Raw genomic sequence first — 23399 nt, forward strand, 5'->3', positions numbered from 1 at the left:
AGTGTCTTCTTGCCATTCCTTGATAAAAGGTGAGTGTCTTCTTGCCATTCCTTGATAAAGGGTGAGTGTCTTCTTGCCATTCCTTGATAAAGGGTGAGTGTCTTCTTGCCATTCCTTGATAAAGGGTGAGTGTCTTCTTGCCATTCCTTGGTAAAGGTTGAGAGTTTTCTTGCCATTCTTCGCTAAAGGCTGAGTGTTTTTTTACCATTCTTCAGCACTGTTGTGGAGTACAGTTGCTTTTCAGCTGTCTTGTTTTGCGCAGAGGGAGGGAGCTCTTGTCTCACTTTGTTCACTGAACCAGTGATTACTTAATAAGGCATTCCTTGGCCCAAACTACTCATTATCCCCCATAATAGACAATTATACAAAAACGAATTATAATCTGTTGTTATATGTATGTAATTAGTTTAGGTTCAGATTTGGGGCAATTATCAGAGTGATGATCAACATCAGACATGATGCGTTCCAAAAAAGTTTGGACGCGGTGTAAAATGTAACAAAAAACAGAATGCAATGATGTGCAAATCATGAAAATATCCAAAACTCTTTATATAAATGACTATTTGAATTTGCCCGATGTAAAAAAGATTGTCCGACCACTCATCCCTCTGCCTTCGACTTGACTTTAAGTCTAGGTGTCTCTAGCACTCAAGCTATTGTGTCTAATGACCGACTCCAGAAATGACCTACATGTGTTGGTGTTAATGTAAATCATGTAAACATATGGTGTACAACTGCTCAGCATAATTGCATGAAATGTTCAGGTATGTTCAGGCTCAATGTTAGATCGCTCTCCAATAACAGTTTCACTTTACATGATTTCATCAAGGAGTTTAATATGGACTTTTTTCTAGTCACTGGACTTGGACTTGGATGACAGATGGTGACCAATTTTTATTAAATTATCTCTGTCCTGTTGCTTATAAATCTATAAGCAAGCCTAAGGTTAATGGCCGTGGAGGGGGAATTGCTGTATCTCACAAAACACAGTTGAAATGCAGCCCCATCACTGGGTCAGAATTCTACACTTTTGAGGTGCTTATGTTTTCTATTCGCTGCCTTGAGACAGTTTTATGTGCTGTGGTTTATCACCCTCCAAAACCAAACTCCAACTTCATGCTAGAATTTTCTTAATTTATTTTCTCCCTTGATGGTGAAACATGACCATATCATATATACCATATCATATATAGCCACTGACTTTATAAATCTAACTCAATCATTTAACATGACATGACTTTGGATTTGGTTTTTACTCTTGGACTTACCCTGAATAATCTTGTAAAGGAAGATATTTTTGTCTCTGTCAAAAAGTAGTAGTGACTGTGGCCTCAACTGCTGCAGACTCAAAATCCCTTAACCTTTTTTTTTATCAGAAAACTGCTAATATTAGACCTATGGTGAACCATACACTGTCCTGTTTTGAAGTTCCTTACCCCTCTCTAAACAGATGTAACTCTTTAACTGAAATTGTTTTAGAAGAACTTTCAGATATCACGTCTCATTTAAAACCTTCCCTTTGCCCTCTAGACATTATACCACCCAGACTGTTTACAGAAATTATCAGAACAGTAGGCCCTGAACTTCTCTCCATTATAAACAGTTCTCTCAGCACAGGCTGTGTCTCTGACTATTTGAAGTCAGCATTCTTAAAAAACCTAATCTTGACACCTCTGTTTTTAATAAACTACAGGCCAATTTCCAAGCTGCCTTCATATCCAAAATGTCAGAAAAAAAATTTGCAAAGCAACTTTTACGGGTGGTGGAACACAATCTTATTTTTGAGAAATTCCTGTTAAGCTTTCGTCAGAAACACAGTACTGAAATTGCTCTAGTTAACGTTACAAATGACTTGTTGTTGAATGCTGACTCTGGAGATCTGTTCAATCTTGTTGTTACTGGATCTTAGTGCAGCATTCGACACTATAGACCACAACACTTTAATTCAGAGACTTAGAAATTGGGTTGGGATCTCAGGGATTTCACTAGATTGGTTCAAGTCATATCTGTCAAATAGAGTATTTGTAGTGTCCAATAAAAATGATATGTCTTCCTCTGTGCCTCTCATATGTGGTGTTCTGCAGGGTTCCATCCTGGGGCCAATCCTGTTTTCTCTGTATATGCTATCATTATGCTACCATATATCCTACTAGGTAGGATAATTTGTCAACATGACATTTCTTTTCATTGTTATGCAGATGATACGCAGTTGTATTTGTCGGTTAAAGCAAATGACTTGAGCCAGTTGTGTTACCTGGAAGACGTTACACACTGGATGTCCAAAATAATTCTTCAGGTAAACACCTATAACACAGACATTTTAATGATTGTCCCCCCATCTATTGGGGATTGTTAGGTTGTCTCTTGGATTTCTAGCTAAAATATTCTCTAGGAGTTTTCTTTGACCCAAACTTACAACTTGAATATAACACAAAAAAACTGTTGTAGTCATGTCAAAAAAAGATCAGCTTTTGAGGACACTGCGAAAATGTATACATGCTCTCATTTCATCATGTCCAGACTACTGTAATGATATGTTTACATGCGTCAACAATAAATCCCTAGTTAAACTCCAAGTTATACAGAGTTCAGCTGCCAAAGGACTAAATCAAGGTCTCATATAACCCTTGTTGGCAGCTCTACATTGGTTACCAGTGATTTCAGAGTAGATTTTACAATTCCACTTTTCAGGCACTTTTCAGGTCTTGCACCTGATTACATTAGTGACATGCTCAAACCATACTGCACTGTTAGGCCTATCAGATCAGCTGTAAAAGGACTTATACGGGCCCCTAGACTCTGGAACAGCCTACCACAGAATGTGGAAAGGAAAGAAAAAGGCAAGAAAAAGGTGCAGTGGTCTATTAATTTTTCCCGGAGCTGTATATATACCGCACTGGAAGAAATTAAGAGACAACTGCAAAATTATCAGTTTCTCTGGCTTTAATATTCATAGGTGTGTGTTTGAGGAAATTGAAATGTTTTGTTTTCTTCTATGAAATACTGACAACATTACTACCAAATTCCAAATGAAATTATTTAGAGCATTTATTTGTAGAAAACAACAACTGGTCAAAATAACCCAAAAATATTTTCTGACCTCAAATAATGCAAAGAAAACAAATTAATATACTTTTTTTTAACAACAAAATACTAATATTTTAACTTAGGAACAGTTCAGAAATCAATATCTAGTGGAATAACCCAGATTTCTTATCACAGCTTTCATGTGTCTTGGCATGCTCTCCACCAGTCTGACACATTGCTGTTGGGTGATTATATGCCACTCCTGGCACAAAAATTCAACTAGCTTGGCTTTGTTTGATGGCTTGTGACCATCTTGATGTCATCCTTGATGTCATCCTATGGTTGTTGAGTGACATTCGAATGAGCTGACAGTCATCCTGGTCATTGGACAGTAATTTTCACCCTCTCCCAGTCTGTAGCTTTGTTGTCCCAAATGTCTGTTGCTTGACCTTGTTCTTAGAAATTGCCGTCTGAAATTTTCAGGATGAAAGCAACCTGACGCTCACTGTATCCCTCTGCCAGTAAAGCCAGATATGAACCCTTCTTTTCCTCATTCAAAGCTTTTCTTTTTAACTCTTTTGTCATGCTGAATAGATATATTTTTTTATAAAAATTACCTTTGAGGTGCTACTTGTTTTTGCCATCCCGCTGGTCCTATTGCAAGAGGATAGTGGTGACCACAGCAGTTTTCTTTATACTTAGAATTGGTTAAATTAGATTTGGTTCAGGTAATCACCTAATCAGTAGCTCATTAAGTAAAATTAGGTGTGCCTGTGTTGGAATTTAACAACCACTGGAATGGAATGGCTGCCATAAATGTTAAGATGCTGATTTATGAAAAACCTAGGAGTGGTCTCTTAATTTTTTCCAGAGCTACATATATATATATATAGATAAGATAGATAGATATATACACTCACCTAAAGGATTATTAGGAACACCTGTTCAATTTCTCATGAATGCAATTATCTAATCAACCATGGCAGTTTCTTCAATGCATTTAGGGGTGTGGTCCTGGTCAAGACAATCTCCTGAACTCCAAACTGAATGTCAGAATGGGAAAGAAAGGTGATTTACGCAATTTTGAGCGTGGCCTGTTTGTTGGTGCCAGACGGGCCGGTCTGAGTATTTCACAACCTGCTCAGTTACTGGGATTTTCACGCACAACCATTTCTAGGGTTTACAAAGAATGGTGTGAAAAGGGAAAAACATCCAGTATGCGGCAGTCCTGTGGGCGAAAATGCCTTGTTGATGCTAGAGGTCAGAGGAGAATGGGCCGACTGATTCAAGCTGATAGAAGAGCAACTTTGACTGAAATAACCACTTGTTACAACCGAGGTATGCAGCAAAGCATTTGTGAATCCACAACACGCACAACCTTGAGGCGGATGGGCTACAACAGCAGAAGACCCCACCGGGTACCACTCATCTCCACTACAAATAGGAAAAAGAGGCTACAATTTGCACGAGCTCACCAAAATTGGACAGTTGAAGACTGGAAGAATGTTGCCTGGTCTGATGAGTCTCGATTTCTGTTGAGACATTCAGATGGTAGAGTCAGAATTTGGCGTAAACAGAATGAGAACATGGATCCATCATGCCTTGTTACCACTGTGCAGGCTGCTGGTGGTGGTGTAATGGTATGGGGGATGTTTTCTTGGCACACTTTAGGCCCCTTAGTGCCAATTGGGCATCGTTTAAATGCCACGGCCTACCTGAGCATTGTTTCTGACCATCTCCATCCCTTTATGACCACCATGTACCCATCCTCTGATGGCTACTTCCAGCAGGATAATGCACTATGTCACAAAGCTCGAATCATTTCAAATTGGTTTCTTGAACATGACAATGAGTTCACAGTACTGAAATGGCCCCCACAGTCACCAAATCTCAACCCAATAGAACATATTTAGGATGTGGTTGCCCTGGATGTGCATCCCACAAATCTCCATCAACTGCAAGATGCTATCCTATCAATATGGGCCAACATTTCTAAAGAATGCTTTCAGCACCTTGTTGAATCAATGCCACGTAGAATTAAAGCAGTTCTGAAGGCGAAAGGGGGTCAAACACAGTATTAGTATGGTGTTCCTAATAATCCTTTAGGTGAGTGTATATATATATATGATTTTAATGTATTTTTATTTTTGTAGTTTGTATAGCACTTAGTGTAACTGTACTAAAGTTATTATTATCAGTATTATGAAAAACGTTTTAAAAAAGCTGGGGCAGGGGCAACCAAGACTGAAAAAGTTGAGTAATAATAAAATAATAAACCTGGTGGAACATCTAACAACTTATTTGGCCACTGGTCAGTAACGTGATTGGGTATAAAATAGGGATGCAACAGTACAGTGGGCCCATGATTCCATTCGTATCGCTGTTTGTGGGTCGGTTTCAGTATGAATGACATCATCATGTTAGAAGTGTTTCCACAAAAGTTGCTGACAGTGCCAAAGCATTGCTTGCAGACTGTATTTTTTTTATGGTCTTCTTACCCTTGCTGAATCCAAAATGTTCCCACACAGTGGATTTGAAACACAGTGGTGCCTCTTCAAATTCTCTTCTCTCTGAACCCATTTTGAGCATTAAGAGTCAGTAGTTGTGATTGTTGTAGTGACTGTAGTATTGCCATTAGAGTCAGTAGTAATGACTGTAGTATGGATTGTAGTAGTGACTGTAGTAGTGCAATTAAAGTTAGTAGTAGTGACTGTAGTAGTGACAGTGGTATCTGTTGTACTGCCATTAGAGTAAGTAGTAGTGACTTTAGTACTGCCATTAGATTTAGTAGTAGTGACTGTCGTAGTGACAGTGGTATCTGTAGTAGTGCCATTAGAGTCAGTATTAATGACTGTAGTAGTGACTGTAGTATTGACAGTGGTATCTGTAGTACTGCCATTAGAGTTAGTAGTAGTAGTGACTGTAGTACTGCCATTAGTCAGTAGTAGTGACTGTAATAGTGACTAGTTCTGCCATTAGAGTTAGTAGTAAAGACTGTAGTAGTGACAGTGCTATCTGTGCTACTGCCGTTAGTCATTAGTAATGACTGTAGTAGTGTAGTGATGACTGTAGTACTGCCATTAGAGTCAGTAGTAGTTACTGTAGTAGTGACAATGGTATCTGTAGTACTGCCATTAGAGTTAGTAGTAGTGACTGTAGTAGTGACAGTAGTATCTGCAGTGCTGCCATTAGATTCAGTAGTAGTGACTTTAGTAATGCCATTAAAGTTCGTAATAGTGACTGTAGTACTGTCATTAGAGTTTGTAGTAGTGACAGTGGTATCTGTAGTACTGTCATTAGAGTCAGTAGTAATGACTGTAGTAGTGACAGTGGTATCTGTAGTACTGCCATTAGAGTCAGTAGTAGTGACTGTAGTATGCCCATTAGAGTCAGTATTAGTGACTATAGTAATATAGCCACCGTGCCATACATTTTCAGTTTCCCATCACTCACGAACACATCCTGGTCTGTCACATGTTTTCAATCTTTCACACCAGGTCCCAATTTACATCGTGTGTATGTGTTTAAATGTTTCCCCTCTGCTCCCCACATTGTGGATCATTGTTCTTGTTGTGTTTTCCGTCATGTGTTGCTGTTGTGTGTAAGTCTTTCAGAATCTTTATGTACTGCCGTTTTGCTGCTTTAGCCAGCCTTTTGTTTCATAGTGTTTTGTTTGTGTTCGGTGTTACTTTTGTTTAATGAAATTAAAGAAACCACACCGACTATCTCTGCCTGCAACCTGGTTCCTTGCTCCGCAACACTAGACCGCATCATTACAATGATATGCTGGAAGTTCTTAGAAAAGGTAGCTAATCTTTCATCATAAGCATATGTTATCCTCAATGCTCCTCATCAGTCAAGTACAGAAAACTTGATTATGAAGATGAACGAGGAATGCGGTAGTAATCTATATTCCAATCAAGTAACACAGTTCCAATATAAAACATAGTTACATACCAACACGATTCAACATCCTCCCAACTAGCCTTGCAGTATATTAAGTATACCATAAGTATTTAAGACACTATAGCACAAAGTTATGCTAGGTGGTTCTGTTAAAGATAGTCTCCAAAATATGACAACACAACGTGTTGGGAGGTCTCTTTAACAAGGACAAACTCTTTAATATGACTACAACACAATGTATTGGGAGGTCTTTTTAACGAGGACAAACTCCAATAACTTTTTGGAGACATGGCTATTTATCTTAAAATCAGACATATCTCAAACACCCACCCAAAATAGTCATTAGCATTACTTTACATTGGCAAACACAATGAACACAAAGGATAGGAACTGTCCCACTTGCTAAATGTTTCCACTATAAAAATATAGAATAGACGGGGCATTGCTGCCAGTTGTTGTCTGACATGCAACAAGGACAATCATTTGTACAATATTCTTGTGCAGTTTGACCCATAAACCGTACAGTACAATAAAGCATATCAGCCTATTGTGCCCTTTATGGGGAACAGGGGAAATCCAAACACGGCAGAGAACTGTCCACAATATAATGCATTTAGTTACATTCCAGTTCACTCAGAGTTTCACACCTCTCCAGGTGAGCTCAGGAGGGTGGGGCTGATGGCTCACACCTGGTGTTCCAGATCTTTAGATAAGCAAATGTTACCCAGGACCACTGATTAACATCACTATGGGTCTGTTGGAGACTTGAGTGGGGCCAGATGGGCCTCTTTGTCGATTACACTTCCATTCTTCCTCAACAGAAATTTTTCATTACACTACAGTAGTAGTGACTGTTGTAGTGATTGAAGACAATATTGTAATGACTGTAGTGACAGTAATAATGACTGAAATAGTGACACTAGTATTACTTGTAGTAGTGTCAATAGTAACAATTGTAGGCTGGTCAATTTCAGCCAAATAGTAAAATAATAATAATACTCCAAAAGCTGTGTAGTTTTGTGGCTGTCCTGCTGTCTCTCGTTCTCCTCTTCCCTGTCAGCTGTATGACAGGTGCTGCTGTGGTTTCTGTTTATGACACTTATGATTTAATATTTTTCTTGGTTCTGACAGAAATGTTACTGAAAACACTCTAAGCCCTTGCCGATGTTTCACAGATGCTAAATACAACATATTTTTATTGCAAACTTAATTTCCTATTCGCTATATGAAAAGGACTTTCAGGTTTTTGTTTCAGCGCTCATTAACTGTCGATTACTCCAATAATTAATTAGCAGATAAAGCATTAATGAATCTAAATATATTTGTATTCAAAATTAAACATATTTTATTATAATGGTTATCACTCAGTTACACAATTTAATATCATAGCCCCTTTGTTGTTGTATATTTTATTTCTCAGTGTTCTTTGTTTTGCTTGTTTTTGTAAAGCGTCTTTGGGTCATTGAAAAGCGCTATATAAATCCCATGTATTATTATTATTATTATTAATATTGTGGATGATAGCCAGCTGTTTGTGGATAGGTTGGAATAGTGAAGAAAAACATGAAGTTCATGAGTGGGAATGCGCAGACAATCAATAAAAAAAAATATTTTTACGTCAGCAGCTGTCACAAAATGCTTTTACAAAACACCCGGCCTTAAACCCCAAGGAGCAAACAACAGCAGTGTTGAATTTCAGTGGCTAGGAAAAACTCCCTAAGAAGGACGAAATTTAGAAAGAAACCAGGCTCAGAGGGGTGACCAGTACTCTTCTGGCTGTGCCGGGTGAACATATCAAGAGTACAAACTGTAATAATTGATAAATGCATGTGGGCTGAGTGGCAGCTGAAATCGTCATTTATCGTCTTGATCTGCAACACAACCAGGAAGACTTTGGACAGGGACATCAACAAATCTTTCAAGCCTGGTACTCCGGAGTTGTGGGTCAAGACCTTACCCACACAGCAAAAGGACTCCGCGGCAAATCTGCCCGTATCGGCGTCCACTTGCGCGCAGTGACGGATCCACAACGAAGGCGGATCGCGGACCCACCGCGGCTCCACGCTGCATCTGCTCCACATCCGCGATTAAAACCTTGCCTCCGCAAATTGATACATAGCCTACATACGCCGCGGACCGTAATGGACTCACAAAATTCCTGGTTCATCTGGCCCGGGTCCGTTTTGGACCGGTTTTCTCATTTTCAAAATCCCCTCTGTTCTTTCTGTAGGATAAAATAGGATAAACTAAACCATAGGATTTCTATCACTAGGCCTAGTCTAGGTTACTACAGCAATAAAGTCCTAATCTTAAATCTGCATTGCCTTGTATTTTTAACCTAACAATATTGTCAATAAGCCTAACAGAAAAGGTCAAGACATCAATTTACTGTACAAAAGTAATCACTACTCAATGGAAATATAAAATTCTCATTTACATTTATGGAAAGTTATAAGTTCTTCCTATTATGTTTTTGTTAAGCTAAGCTACTTTACATTCATTTTGTGGCCAAAACCTAATTTAGTGCTTTATAGGCCTAGGTCGGAGCAGACATAAAATATTTTATCCATTAGGCTAAAACTTCAATGAAATGCACAGCTAAAATATTGATGAATATTGAATATTGATGGTGAACAACAAGAAGTTCAATAAAAATATTGTTTATTGCTTATTTCTCCTATTACTCTGTGTGTGTGGCTTGAGGCGGGACACGTCTCCTCGTTGCCCGATCCACTGCCAGGTTGAACCACCTGATTGCGTGCTTGGTGACCTCTGCGTCCGTGGCTGACTGTGTCACTGTTTTTCCTCACAGCACCTGTAATCAAACAGACAGATATGTTTATGGTATGTGGCATCCAAAGCCAAGTATGCTTACACAATACAATAATACAATACAACAGTTAGTGCTCACCAGAGCAGGGAATGGTATCGGTCATTCTTCCCCCTCGCCATGTTGGTCTGTAGGCCAGGCTTGAAGAGGGCTCCTCTGTTCGCCTCATGTTGAGGGTTGGTGCGGGGGGTGGAGGGAGTTGAGGAGGGACTGCCGTTCCTGGCCCATAGTGAGTTGGGTGGTGTGAGAGAGTGGGAAATTTTTTTTATTAAATGGTAGTCATCTGTTAACCATACCATACCATACCATCTTCTTCCGCTTATCCGGGGCCGGGTCGCGGGGGCAGCAGTCTAAGTAGGGATGCCCAGACTTCCCTTTCCCCAGACACTTCCTCTAGCTCTTCCGGGGGACACCGAGGCGTTCCCAGGCCAGCCGGGAGACATAGTCCCTCCAGCGTGTCCTAGGTCTTCCCCGGGGTCTCCTCCCGGTGGGACGGGACCGGAACACCTTCCCAGGAAGGCGTTCCGGAGGCATCCGAAAAAGATGCCCAAGCCACCTCAGCTGACCCCTCTCGATGTGGAGGAGCAGCGGCTCTACTCTGAGCTCCTCCCGGGTGACCGAGCTTCTCACTCTATCTCTAAGGGATCGCCCGGCCACCCTGCGGAGAAAGCTCATTTCGGCCGCCTGTATCCGAGATCTTGTCCTTTCGGTCATGACCCAAAGCTCATGACCATAGGTGAGAGTAGGAACGTAGATTGACTGGTAAAGAGTTTTTGCCTCCACAACCACCCGGGCTGCAGCCCGCTTGGCCTGTCGGTACCCGTCAGCTGCGTCAGGAGTCCCACAAGCCAACCAGGCCTGATAGGACTCCTTCTTCAGCTTGACGGCATCCCTTACTTCCGGTGTCCACCACCGGGTTCGGGGATTGCTGCCTCGACAGGCACCGGAGACCTTACGGCCACAGCTCCGAGCGGCTGCTTCGACAATGGCGGTGGAGAACATGGTCCACTCGGACTCAATATCTCCAGCCTCCCTCGGGATCCAGTCGAAGCTCTGCCGGAGGTGGGAGTTAAAGATCTCTCTGACAGGAGACTCGGCCAGACGTTCCCAGCAGACCCTTACAGTACGCTTGGGCCTGCCGAGTCTGTCCAGCTTTCTCCCCCGCCATCGGATCCAACTCACCACCAGGTGGTGATCAGTTGACAGCTCCGCCCCTCTCTTCACCCGAGTGTCCAAGACATACGACCGCAGGTCAGATGAGACGACAACAAAGTCGATCATCGACCTGCGGCCTAGGGTGTCCTGGTGCCACGTGCACTGATGGACACCCTTATGCTTGAACATGGTGTTCGTTATGGACAAACTGTGACTAGCACAGAAGTCCAATAACTGAACACCACTCGGGTTCAGATCAGGGGGGCCGTTCCTCCCAATCACGCCCCTCCAGGTGTCACTGTGGTTGCCCACGTGGGCGTTGAAGTCCCCCAGTAGAACGATAGAGTCCCCAGTCGGAGCACTTTCCAGCACCCCTCCTAGAGACTCCAAGAAGGTCGGGTACTCTGCACTGCCGTTCGTCCCGTAGGCACAAACAACAGTGAGAGACCTATCCCCGACCCGTAGGCGCAGGGAAACGACCCTCTCGTTCACCGGGGTAAACTCCAACACATGGCGGCAGAGCTGGGGAGCTATAAGCAAACCCACACCAGCCCGCCGCCTCTCACCATGGGCAACTCCAGAGTGGTGAAGAGTCCATCCTCTCTTAAGGAGTGTGGTTCCAGAGCCCAAGCCGTGCGTAGAGGTGATCCCGACTACCTCTAATCGGAACCTCTCAACCTCACGCACTAACTCAGGCTCCTTCCCCGCCAGCGAGGTGACATTCCACGTCCCTAGAGCTAGTTTCCGTGTCCAGAGATCGGGTTGTCTAGGCCCCTGCCTTCGACTGCCGCCCGATCCTCTTCGCACCGGCCCCTTATGGTCCCTCCTGTGGGTGGTGAGCCCACGGGAGGGCGGCCCCACGTCGCCCGTTCGGGCTGAGCCCGGCCGGGCCCCATGGGGGAAGGCCCGGTCACCAGGCGCTCGCATACGAGCCCCAACCCCGGGCCTGGCTCCAGGGTGGGGCCCCGGCTGCGCCATACCGGGCGACGTCACGGTACTCATAATTTTTTTCATCATTAAGGGGGGTTTGAACCGCTCTTAGTCTGACCCGTCGCCTAAGACCTTTTTGCCTTGGGAGACCCTACCAGGGGCATATAGCCCCAGACAATATAGCTCCTAGGGTCACTCGGGTACTCAAACCCCTCCACCACGTTAAGGTGGCAGTTCTTGGAGGGGCATCTGTTAACCATGACTTATAATACACTTTGGGGCCTTCCAATTCACTAATATTTCAGAAATCAGTCCCTACCTTGAGTAACTCTCCTCGTGTTAAATGCAATGGAGTTGAGGTGGTGAATGGTGTTGCGGTCCGGCGAGAGATTGCTATTAAATGGTTGTGATCTGTTAACCAATGGTATGCTGCGAGCTACAGGGCCAAACAATGGCCCTAGACAGTTTCCTCCAGGTTGAGGAGTAGTGACTCTGCTGCCTGGCACTCGGCGAGATGGTGGAGCTAGAGGAATGGATACAAGGAGAGGGGAATATCTTTAGCACTAACCAGGTAAATATTATGATTTTGTTATTTCGATGTTAAGAGATTATTTCTTACTTTGCCAGTGTAATTTGTTTGGGCTTGAGGATCCAACTGATACACCAGCCGAGTTGGAAGGTCGTGGCGACCTCAGAGAAGCTAAGTCACAATTTTCTGTCTCTTCTTCACTCTCATCAGAGTCCCCAAAACGATTGATGTTAAGAAACCATACCATTTTGGTTATTGCAATCCCAAATTTGCCAAATATACTCTTTTTTTTATGCTACAGGAAATAACCTTCCTATTACTGTAGAAACATAACAAAAACAAGACCGAACCCACTTACATTGGCTTCCTGACTCGTTTCTCTGGCAGCTCACCCTCCGGCTCTGCCCCAGACTGTAGCTCAGAGGTGTTGCAGCCGGTCTGAAATTGATTCATTAGCCTGATGGCGTTTTTGTAGTTGTCTAAAATGTAATATGTTAAAATGAACATGAGTTTCAAATTAGCTGTAGAGCTGCACAGAATATTGATGATGATAATTGTTAGTATCATTATTATTATTATTCTCTTTATTTAACCAGGTTGGTCTCGTTGAGAACACAATATCTCTTAAGAGAGACCTAGCCAAGAATAGCATCCACAGTTATAAATTGAACATTTTAAACAATGCAAGGCAAAGACAATTTCATGTGCATTTTCATAAAATAGAAAGAATAGGTTATTCCAAGCATAAGGAGAAGCAACCATGAAATTATTTTAAAACAAGAATTTTATGAATTGGCATATCACAAGTTCTGACGACTTTTACGTCATATCTTGGCCAGTTTGGCTCATGCTTCTCCTCGTTAGCAGCTGCCCGTTTCACACGTTCAGTGCTCTTAAAGCTGGGCCAGTAACACCATCCCGTCATCATACCAGTCAGCTGGCACAACAGCAATGTCCTCGCTTGCTTGAAATTCAATTAGATGAAAAGGCATCCTTAATGTAGAAAGAAAGAAAAAGGGTATTTATTCATCATCAAAAAAGGAATAACATGGACTAAAGCATGCACAAGTATAGGCCTACAATGTATACAAATAAGCAAGTAAGATGGGCTGAAAGTTGACCTGAATGGTGCCCCAAGGTGGGAAGAAGTATAAGGAAGGAAAAAGTACAGGTCATAATGGTCAAGTAGAACTTCAGCTCAACCATAGAGTACTGTTGCATTTTTTTGGCAGAATCTGTTGGGGTGTTGTTGCTGAAAAAGACAGACAGCCATGCCTCTTCACCTCGTCTGCCAGGTGGACCATTGTACACAATCTGGTCTGTCCCATACAGCTCACCAAAATGGTTTACAAAAGATTTTAGCATCTGTCCAGCATAGTCAGCAAGGTAGAGATGTTCAGGGCTTACCAAAATGGATACAGCAGTTCGTCTTAAGGTTGATAAGGAGACAGGCACAGTATTTCTATTCATTTTTGTTCTAAAAGAGACATTTCAAAAAGACACATTGATCAGGTGTGTAAAAGTTATCATTTCTAATGTTGTATTTAAATAAAAACATTGTTGAATAGTGGTGTTGTCTGTTTCATTGCTACAAACTAGACTGTTTATTAGACCCCAGATGAAACAAGAAGCTGCATGGAGTATTCCTCCATATTAGCTAGCTAGCTAATGTTACTGTTTTAAAACAATTTTCTAGGTTAGTGAGGGTGCATACCGCTCAAAACCAACATGAAAAACGTAGCTAGCTCGTAATGTTCACTCATTACTAGCTGCTCATTTTAAACTGTGTGTAAAATGAGCGGTGATGTTAAATCACCATATGTACTGTGTATTTGCTGAATGGTTTCAAGGTAATGGTCGGTAGCAACCATTAGCAGATAAGCCCGTACTTTACGTTCAAACAGGCGCCAATACCCATTAGTTGTCTGAACCGACTTAAACAGTGATTAAAATGCCAAAGCTTGATTTTCATTATAAAGAGGATGGCAGATAGATACTACACATGAGACCAAACTTGCCAAAATGCAAACTTAACTAAAATTGTACCTGGTAGCTATCATAGCAGACACGTGCTTCACTGACTGTAATATTGACCCCACTTCATTGACGGAAATACCGTCCAATTGTACGCCCAATGGGTCCGCCCATACTATTCGGTCCTGGACCCCCGAAGTCAAACATTTTGACATTTACTAGGCAAATGTACATGTTCTACCGCCCAATTGTACATCTTATGAGAACACCCATAGACTTCGGTCAGATGACCCCGGAGTCAAAATTTTGACATTTACTAGGCAAATGTACAAATTATACCACCCAATTGTACATCTTATGAGAACACCCATAGACTTCGATCAGATGACCCCGGAGTCAAAATTTGGAGGTTTACTAGGCAAATGTACAAGTTATACTGGCCAATTGTACAACATATGAGACTACCCATAGACTTCGGTCAGAGACCCCCAAAGTCAAAATGTTGACATTTACTAGGCAAATGTACAAGTTATACTGCCCAATTGTACAACATATGAGACTACCCATAGACTTCGGTCAGAGACCCCCAAAGTCAAAATGTTGACATTTACTAGGCAAATGTACAAGTTGTACTGCCCAATTGTACAACTTATGAGACCACCCATTCGCTTCGGTCCGAGAACCCTGAAGTCAAAATTTTGACATTTTCTAGGCAAATGTACATGTTATACTGCCCAATTGTGCAACCTATGAGACTACCCATACGCTTTGGTCCGAGACCCCCGGAGTCAACATTTTGACATTTACTGGGCAAATGTACTTTTAATACTTCCCAATTGTACGCCCAATAGCATTTCCCCATAATACACTTCACTCCATACCCCCCTAGTCAAAATGTTGACATTTACTGGGCAAATGTACTTAAAATACTTCCCAATTGTACACCCAATGAAATTACCACATAATACACCTCACTCCATATTCTCCCAGTCCAAATTTTGACATTTACTGGGCAAATGTACTCATAGTACGTACCAGTTGTACTCCCAATTGAATTACCCCATATTACACTTCACTCCATACTCCCCCAGGCCAAATTTTGACATTTACTGGGTAAATAATACCGCCTAATTGTACATGTGAAGGAGACATCTTAAAGACATGGGAGTTGGATTTTCCAAGTATACATGAAGAAGCAAATGTATTACACATTATTATTAAGCATTTTAAGCCTTTTCTACATTGTACAATTGGGCAGTATTTCCTACCCATTCATTTACATTACAAATGGCACAAGTCAGGAAGGCTGACTCCTGTACATTTGCAATGTATATGAATGGGTAGGAAATACTGCCCAACTGTACATGAGAAGGAGACAGTCTGGACAGGGTGCAGAGTGATAAAGGAGGCACTGTGTCATAGAGGGAGGCATGGACTGATGGAAGAGGGGTAGAGAGAGATATTGGAGGCACAGGGTCATAGAGGAGGTGCGGTATGATGGGGGAGGTGGGGAGATCAGGAGGAGGTGTGTAGTGCTATAGGAAGAGCAGAGTCGCAGAATGATGGAGGACTAAAGAAGTGATGGATGAGGGGCAGAGGCGAGCAGCAATAGGTGTAGACAGGGTGTAGACAAGAGGGAGAGTAGATGAAGAGCAAAGTTAGAGTTCCCCTGATGCACCACATCGAAAATGGCTTGTCTGTGAGTGATAAAGGTCACAATAGATCACCCAATGGATTCCATTGGGCGAAACAGCTTTGGGGGGCGGGGTCACACATGACATCTGGTGGACGCAGGACGAGGCCACCCTGTGATGAACATATCCGAAGAACAGCTCTTTACGACACTCGGAAACCCTTTAAAGGCTGTGTTGAGTAGCCAATGTATTGTCAATGGGATGACCTGTAACACATTCCGGGGGTCAGAGGTGACTTCCTGTGGACGCAGGAGGCTACAGATCGTACCAGGTAGACTAGACCCACCCCCGATGAACATATCCGAAGCACAGCTCTTTACGACACTCGGAAACCCTGTTTAAGTGTGAGGTGAAATGTGAGGAGTAAGCAATGTATTGTCAATGGGAGAGAACAAAGTGTACAGTTGCTGAATACAAAGTGTACATTTTCAGAATGAAAAACTGCACACAGCTAGTATAACTGTGTGGATGATTCATCTCCCCATTCCCCCGATGGAGCACGTCAAAAAAGGTGTGTTTATGAGCGACCTACGGGCCGCAATATGTCAAAAACACATAAATCACTACTACACAGGATGTGTTTCGGGCCTAGTCTACATCCAGTACCTGTGTATTACATTGCCGGTGGCAATGTACAGTGTAGAAAAGGCTTAAAATGCCTGATCAAATAGCAAGTATGATGTAGGTTTACTTCCATCCACTTTAATATTTAAATTACTCTCCACTTAGCTTGGCAGGCGCTCTAGAGGCGCGCATTTTGTGTCTGACCTCTTAATTGGTGTATTTATCTGTGTGTGCATGCATTATTGTAAAAATACTTTTCTGTCTCTATACAGGGAAGAGTCGGTGAAACCCTCCACACACCTTCTTTAGGATATTTGATATGTACAGGTAAGCCCAAAAGTATTCATACCCATGCCATCTTTTGAGCCACAGTGAATTTGTATTTGACCATATGAATAAAGTTTCCTTAAAATAAAGTTTATATCTCCAGCACAATGGTCAAATATAAATTCACTAGGGCAAGGGGTATGAATACTTTTTGGCTTACCTGTACATAGTTCAATTGAAGTTTTTATAGTTGTAATTGTTGGCACATCTGTTCTTGTTTAATTATTATGTCTTGTTATTGATAAACAGTGTCATTTATTGGAGTTGTCTCTGAGAGACTGAAACACTAAGAAAATTGTATTTGACTCAAACTGTTTCAGAGAACCAACAACAGACAGTGCCCAGTCAAAACTTGTACTTACAACAAAGTGACAGAAATCAAACAAGGTCTGAAATACAACTCCAAACAGAATAATTACTTTGAAGAATTTTATTAAACAGAACACCACAGATCAAACCAAACAGACATCCATTTCAATATCAACAAGTAAAAAAGCACAACATATTAAATGACAAAGTGGCACACATGCAATAACAAACTCTCAATAACAAAATACTAAAGAACAATTCAATTAAACAGAACAGAGAAGGTTATAAATGATGAGAACAAAACTCTAACATGTTTCCTATCTACATTTACAATTAGAACAGGTAACAAAAAACACAATAGAACAAGTGTCCAACCTATTGAGTCAATCAATCAAGCTTTGCTGCCCATGGCTTCCTCTGCTTGAACAGAGGTTGACTCACTATCTTTTCCCTCTGGGCTGTGGGGTGGGATAGTGTCTTTGTCCTTACCTTCCATTTTTAGCCTCCTTGAGGCAATGGCCCTCTTGAGCCGGGCGCTTGTTGCTCTCAGCTTCCTTATCCCCTGCTGAGTCAGGACAGGAGAGACGTGTCTAGTTTTTCTCATCGATTTCAGCGGGGACATCTTCATCGGGGTGATGGAGACCATGACTCTGCGCCTGTCTGTCACCGGCAGTTTGGAGGGCGTGGGGTGCTCTTCGCTCTCCGGTGCTGGTCTCTTAGGAGGTGTCTGCAGGCACAGCAAACAAAAACAACAATAAATATCTCACACTGAACATTTGACTGTAACATAGTCATCTGTGACTGCAATAGGAAGGGAATGGCTCTGTTGGTTAAGTGGTTTACATTTGGATGTTGCTTGTGATTTCTGAATCAAATTGCTTACTTGAGGTAGTGTAGCCATCTGCCCCACCCCTGACGACGAGGACGAAGAGGGAGATGATGATGACGACGACTCAGACTTAGAACCCGGAGATGATGTCCCGGACTCTTGGTATTGGACCTTTGTGGCTTCAGAAGAAGTGCTCCCCTCAGAAAGGGACTTGTCTTCCGCTGCCTTTCCCTTGCACCTTTCTGATGGTTTTGAGGTTGAGGGGTGTCTCTGGCTCACTGGTCCTGGTCCTCGCCCTCCAAAGCTGCCTGGAATAAGGACCTAACCTCCATTGCCTGGGTCGGGTTGAGGCTGATGGCATAAAACCTGTCCGCCGTCCTAGTGTCATGGCACATGAACCGAGCCACTGTCTCCCGGTCCTTTTTTGCCAGGGTGTTCTTGCACTGTAATACACACACACACACACAGGCAGGCAGACACACACACACACACATAAGAGAAGACAGTCAATCAGTCATTAATTTGTTTAAGACAGCTGTGTAATAGGACATTTCCATTCCAATCTGACTTACATGAGTGGAGATTGAGGTCCGTATGTCAGTGAAGGTGGGGCTTCCAGGCAAGCCCATCTCCTTCCATACCTCCCTCAGGTAGGTGGGGAGATTCTTGAGGTCAGAGTTCCGGGAATTGAAGAAAAAGTGCTGTGTTTTCTCCCCCCCCCCTCAGGAACCTATAGAATTGGAGGAAGTTCTTGAACCACTCCTCTGTCAGGGCGAGCTGGCATGTCCCAAACTCCTTGTTGGTTTTGTGTTCCTCCACCTTTTAAATAATGACACACAAAAACACATCCTGTGTAGGTGCAATTGTTTTCAAAAATGACCAAATAATGTAAACATTTGGCCTCAATAGTAAATCTATTCAGGCCAAAGAGGATGGACATTGATCAAAAAGTATCCACTCTGGTCCCTTTTTGCTTCCTCAACCTCTTTTATCATCATGTTCTTGAAGACACCAGGTCTGTGGCCATAGGTTGTGGAGAAGTAGGCGCAGATGTAGCCATAAAACCGGAAATGATCCCTCTGCTTCCGGGACTCCTCCAGGGTAACTGTGTGAACATGAGTAAACATTGCAGTGCACTTAACAGTGTAACAACGAGGAGATGTGTAATAAGTGGGTAATAATAGTGATATAAAACACTTACCTAAAATCTCAGGGATCTTGGACTTAGCTAGGCGCTGGCACTCAATCAGGACTGTCTTGGGGACCACATTCGCCTCCTTCTTCTCCTTGACATGCACCTGGTGAATTGTGATCCGGCGTTGTAGGGACTTGGTAATTGCCTTAAAATGACGGTTGACCCCTCGCCACTGGTTCTTGGTCAGCCTGCTGGATGCTGGTGGGGTCTCCTCAGCGTATCTCAAAAAATGGGCCACACTCTTTGTATAATGCTCCACCGTGGTGATGGCTTTTGTGGCCTCAATGTCCTTGACCCATCTGAAAGACACATAAAGCAAACACACACACACACACATACACACACAAACGCAGTGAAATCAAAAGATCAATAATTGGACTTTGCTTGAACACTTACTAGAGTGAATTAAAATCAATCTGTACTTACTCTGTTATTTTCGTAGTGTTGCGGAGAAAACAAAGGTTTGAAGGATAGTTCTTTTCACTCCCCATGAAACAGAGGAACTGCTTTACTCTTCTGACCTTGGAGGCACAGTTGTCCATCAGCTTCTTGTTCGGATTTGGGCTCAGAATGTTTTGATGAAACCCCTGCAGAAACTCACCTAAACAAAATGTTAATAGACATCTTGGTTGAGTGATTTAATTTCTCAATACAATCTAAACAGTGACCAATTCAAAAAGGCTATACTTACTCAGACTGGGGCAGGAGTCTGGGAAATCCAGTTTGGATGTGCCTGGCTTTGGGGACATTTCACTTTGGGTCATTTCCACCTCTTCATCTGATGAGCCCATAAGTTCCACCTCCACTGCTGCAGGAGACTTTGCAGCCAAACCTAACTTTGGCCTCACAGACATCTGCCTTTGCAGAATCTTGTAGGCCGCCCTGATTTTGCGTAGGCGACTCACCACCCTTTCATACTCTTCGTTTTGGGAATTAATCCTACCATCCCTGGATTTTAAGGCCATGTCTCTTTCATGCACAGCCTCCCGCAGCCTCTTAATTGGGCCTTGGCAATGACAAGCTTCATCCTCACAGGCCATGTTGTCAGACTCATCCTCTTCCAAAAAAGCAGGTGGCGACTCTGGCAAGATCTCCCTTTCAACTTCCCTTGCCGCTTCCAGCAGGTCCAGAGTGGTTATCATTGGAACGGGAGGGTTGGAGGCTCTCAGTGATGCTAGTCGCTCCATTGTTATCCTCCTTTTCAGCCTATCTAAAGCCCTTTTCTTCTGTGACTTGGTCATTTCAGTGTGTTGATCGATGTGCCGGTCCAGCCTGCTTACGTGCATGCCACACCCCTCAAACAGACATGGCTCCTGCCTCAGGTTGATCCGGCCGGACACCCAATGGCACAATATGGCTCCCTCCTCTTTGTTAATCACTCCATGGTACAATCGTAGGTGCTGACTAAGAAAGCATATTGCCTTCGGGCATAAAGGACACAATTGAACAGTTGAGCGTCTTCCAGGCATCTCTCAAAAAGTAAAGTGCAAAACAGTTATATCCGTTCGATATCCTCTGCAACAGCAATGTTGAGTTGAGTTGTACAATAGTAAGCTCTGATACTGTGGGACCTCCTATAAATCCCTCTTGAACTGTGTCCCCATCTAGTAAATTGCATTGAAACTGTTTTATAGAAAAAAGGGGTTTTTCCTTTCAGTGTCCTGATCTAATGAATCCTATTATCCCTGTGTCCTGAGCTAACAAATTGCATTCTTCACATGTGTCCTGATCTAATGAATCCTATTATTCCTGTGTCCTGAGCTAACAAATTGCATTCTTCACCTGTGTCCTGATCTAATGAATCCTATTATTCCTGTGTACTGAGCTAACAAAATTTCCTACCCATTCATATACATTGCAAATGTACACGAGTCAGTAAGGATAAGTCCTGTACATTTGCAATGTATATGAATGGGTAGGAAATACTGCCCAACTGTACATTTTAGAAAAGGCTTAAAATGCTTAATTATAATGTGTAATACAGTTGCTTCTTGATGTATACTTGGAAAATCCAACTCCCATGTCTTTAAGATGTCTCCTTCACATGTACAATTGGGCAGTATTTCCTACCCATTCATATACATTGCAAATGTACAGGACTTATCCTTACTGACTCGTGTACATTTGCAATGTATATGAATGGGTAGGAAATACTGCCCAATTGTACATTGTAGAAAAGGCATAAAATGCTTAATTATAATGTGTAATACATTTCTTTCGTGATGTACACTTGGAAAATCCAACTCCCATGTTTTTAAGATGTCTCCTTCACATGTACAATTGGGCAGTATTTCCTACCCATTCATATACATTGCAAATGTACAGGACTTATCCTTCCTGACTCGTGTACATTTGCAATGTATATGAATGGGTAGGAAATACTGCCCAACTGTACATTTTAGAAAAGGCTTAAAATGCTTAATTATAATGTGTAATACAGTTGCTTCTTGATGTATACTTGGAAAATCCAACTCCCATGTCTTTAAGATGTCTCCTTCACATGTACAATTGGGCAGTATTTCCTACCCATTCATATACATTGCAAATGTACAGGACTTATCCTTACTGACTCGTGTACATTTGCAATGTATATGAATGGGTAGGAAATACTGCCCAATTGTACATTGTAGAAAAGGCATAAAATGCTTAATTATAATGTGTAATACATTTCTTTCGTGATGTACACTTGGAAAATCCAACTCCCATGTTTTTAAGATGTCTCCTTCACATGTACAATTGGGCAGTATTTCCTACCCATTCATATACATTGCAAATGTACAGGACTTATCCTTCCTGACTCGTGTACATTTGCAATGTATATGAATGGGTAGGAAATACTGCCCAATTGTACATTGTAGAAAAGGCTTAAAATGCTTAATTATAGTGTGTAATACAGTTGCTTCTTGATGTATACTTGGAAAATCCAACTCCCATGTCTTTAAGATGTCTCCTTCACATGTACAATTGGGCAGTATTTCCTACCTATTCATATACATTGCAAATGAACAGGAGTAAGCCTACCTGAGTTTTTTCTATGTAAATTTGTCCAGTTAATGTCAAGAAATTGACAGAGGAAGTATGTACAAATGTGTTCTATGGGGTAATCCCATTAGGTGCACAATTGTGAAGTATTCTAAGTACATTTGCCCAGTACATTTCAAAATGTGGACTGGGGGAGTATGGAGTGAAGTGTTTTATGGGTAATTCCATTGGGCATACAATTGGGAAGTATTGCATGTACATTTGCCCAATAATATTCAACATTTGGACTGGGGGAGTATGGAGTGAAATGTATTATGGGTAATTCCATTGGGTGTACATTTGGCAAGTATAGCATGTACATTTGCCCAGTATTGTTCAAAATTTGGACTGGGGGAGTATGTTCCCATGTGTTCTATTGATAATCCAATTTTGTGTACATTTGCAATGTATTACACTGCCACCGGCAATGTAATCCACTGCACATGGACAGTAGTCATACCATGTAACAGGTTATCTATTTCACTGTTTCTGGATGTACCCCTGTACTGAGAACATCCTATGTAGTAGTGATTGTAGTGTAAACGTCCAAATCTGCACTTGGGGGAGTTTGGACCGAAGTGTATGGGTAATTCCATTGGGCGTACATTTGCAATGTATTACACAGTCACCGGCAATGTAATACACTGGACATGTACATTTGCCCAGTAAATGTCAATATTTGGACTGGGGGAGTATGGAGTGAAATGTATTATGGGTAATTCCATTGGGCGTACATTTGGCAAGTATAGCATGTACATTTGCCCAGTAAATTACACATTTGGACCGGGGGAGTATGTACCGATGTGTATTATGGGGGAATCCCATTGGGCGTACAATTGATAAGTATTGCATGTACATTTTCCCAGTAAATTACACATTTTGACCGGTGGAGAATGTACCGGTGTGTATTATGGGGAATCCCATTGGGTGTACAATTGAGAAGAATCGCATGTACATTTGCCCAGTAAATTACAAATTTTGACCGTGGGAGTATGTACCAATGTGTATTATTGGGAATCCTATTGGGCGTACAATTGAGAAGAATCGCATGTACATTTGCCCAGTAAATTACATATTTTGACCGTGGGAGTATGTACTGATGTGTATTA

The 23399-nt window shown here is 42.1% G+C and overlaps 1 long non-coding RNA gene across 1 annotated transcript; it reads right to left on the minus strand.

The window, feature by feature from the left end:
• Positions 1–17459: 17459 nt before the first annotated feature.
• Positions 17460–18774, minus strand: LOC109615910. Its single transcript, XR_004575902.1, has 3 exons — positions 18647–18774; positions 18129–18517; positions 17460–17972 (listed from the first exon to the last, which is right to left on the minus strand). It is a non-coding gene; the product is annotated as an uncharacterized LOC109615910 (long non-coding RNA).
• Positions 18775–23399: the final 4625 nt, after the last annotated feature.

The sequence above is a fragment of the Esox lucius genome, chromosome 7, assembly GCF_011004845.1.
Source record: "Esox lucius isolate fEsoLuc1 chromosome 7, fEsoLuc1.pri, whole genome shotgun sequence".
NCBI lineage: Eukaryota > Metazoa > Chordata > Actinopteri > Esociformes > Esocidae > Esox > Esox lucius.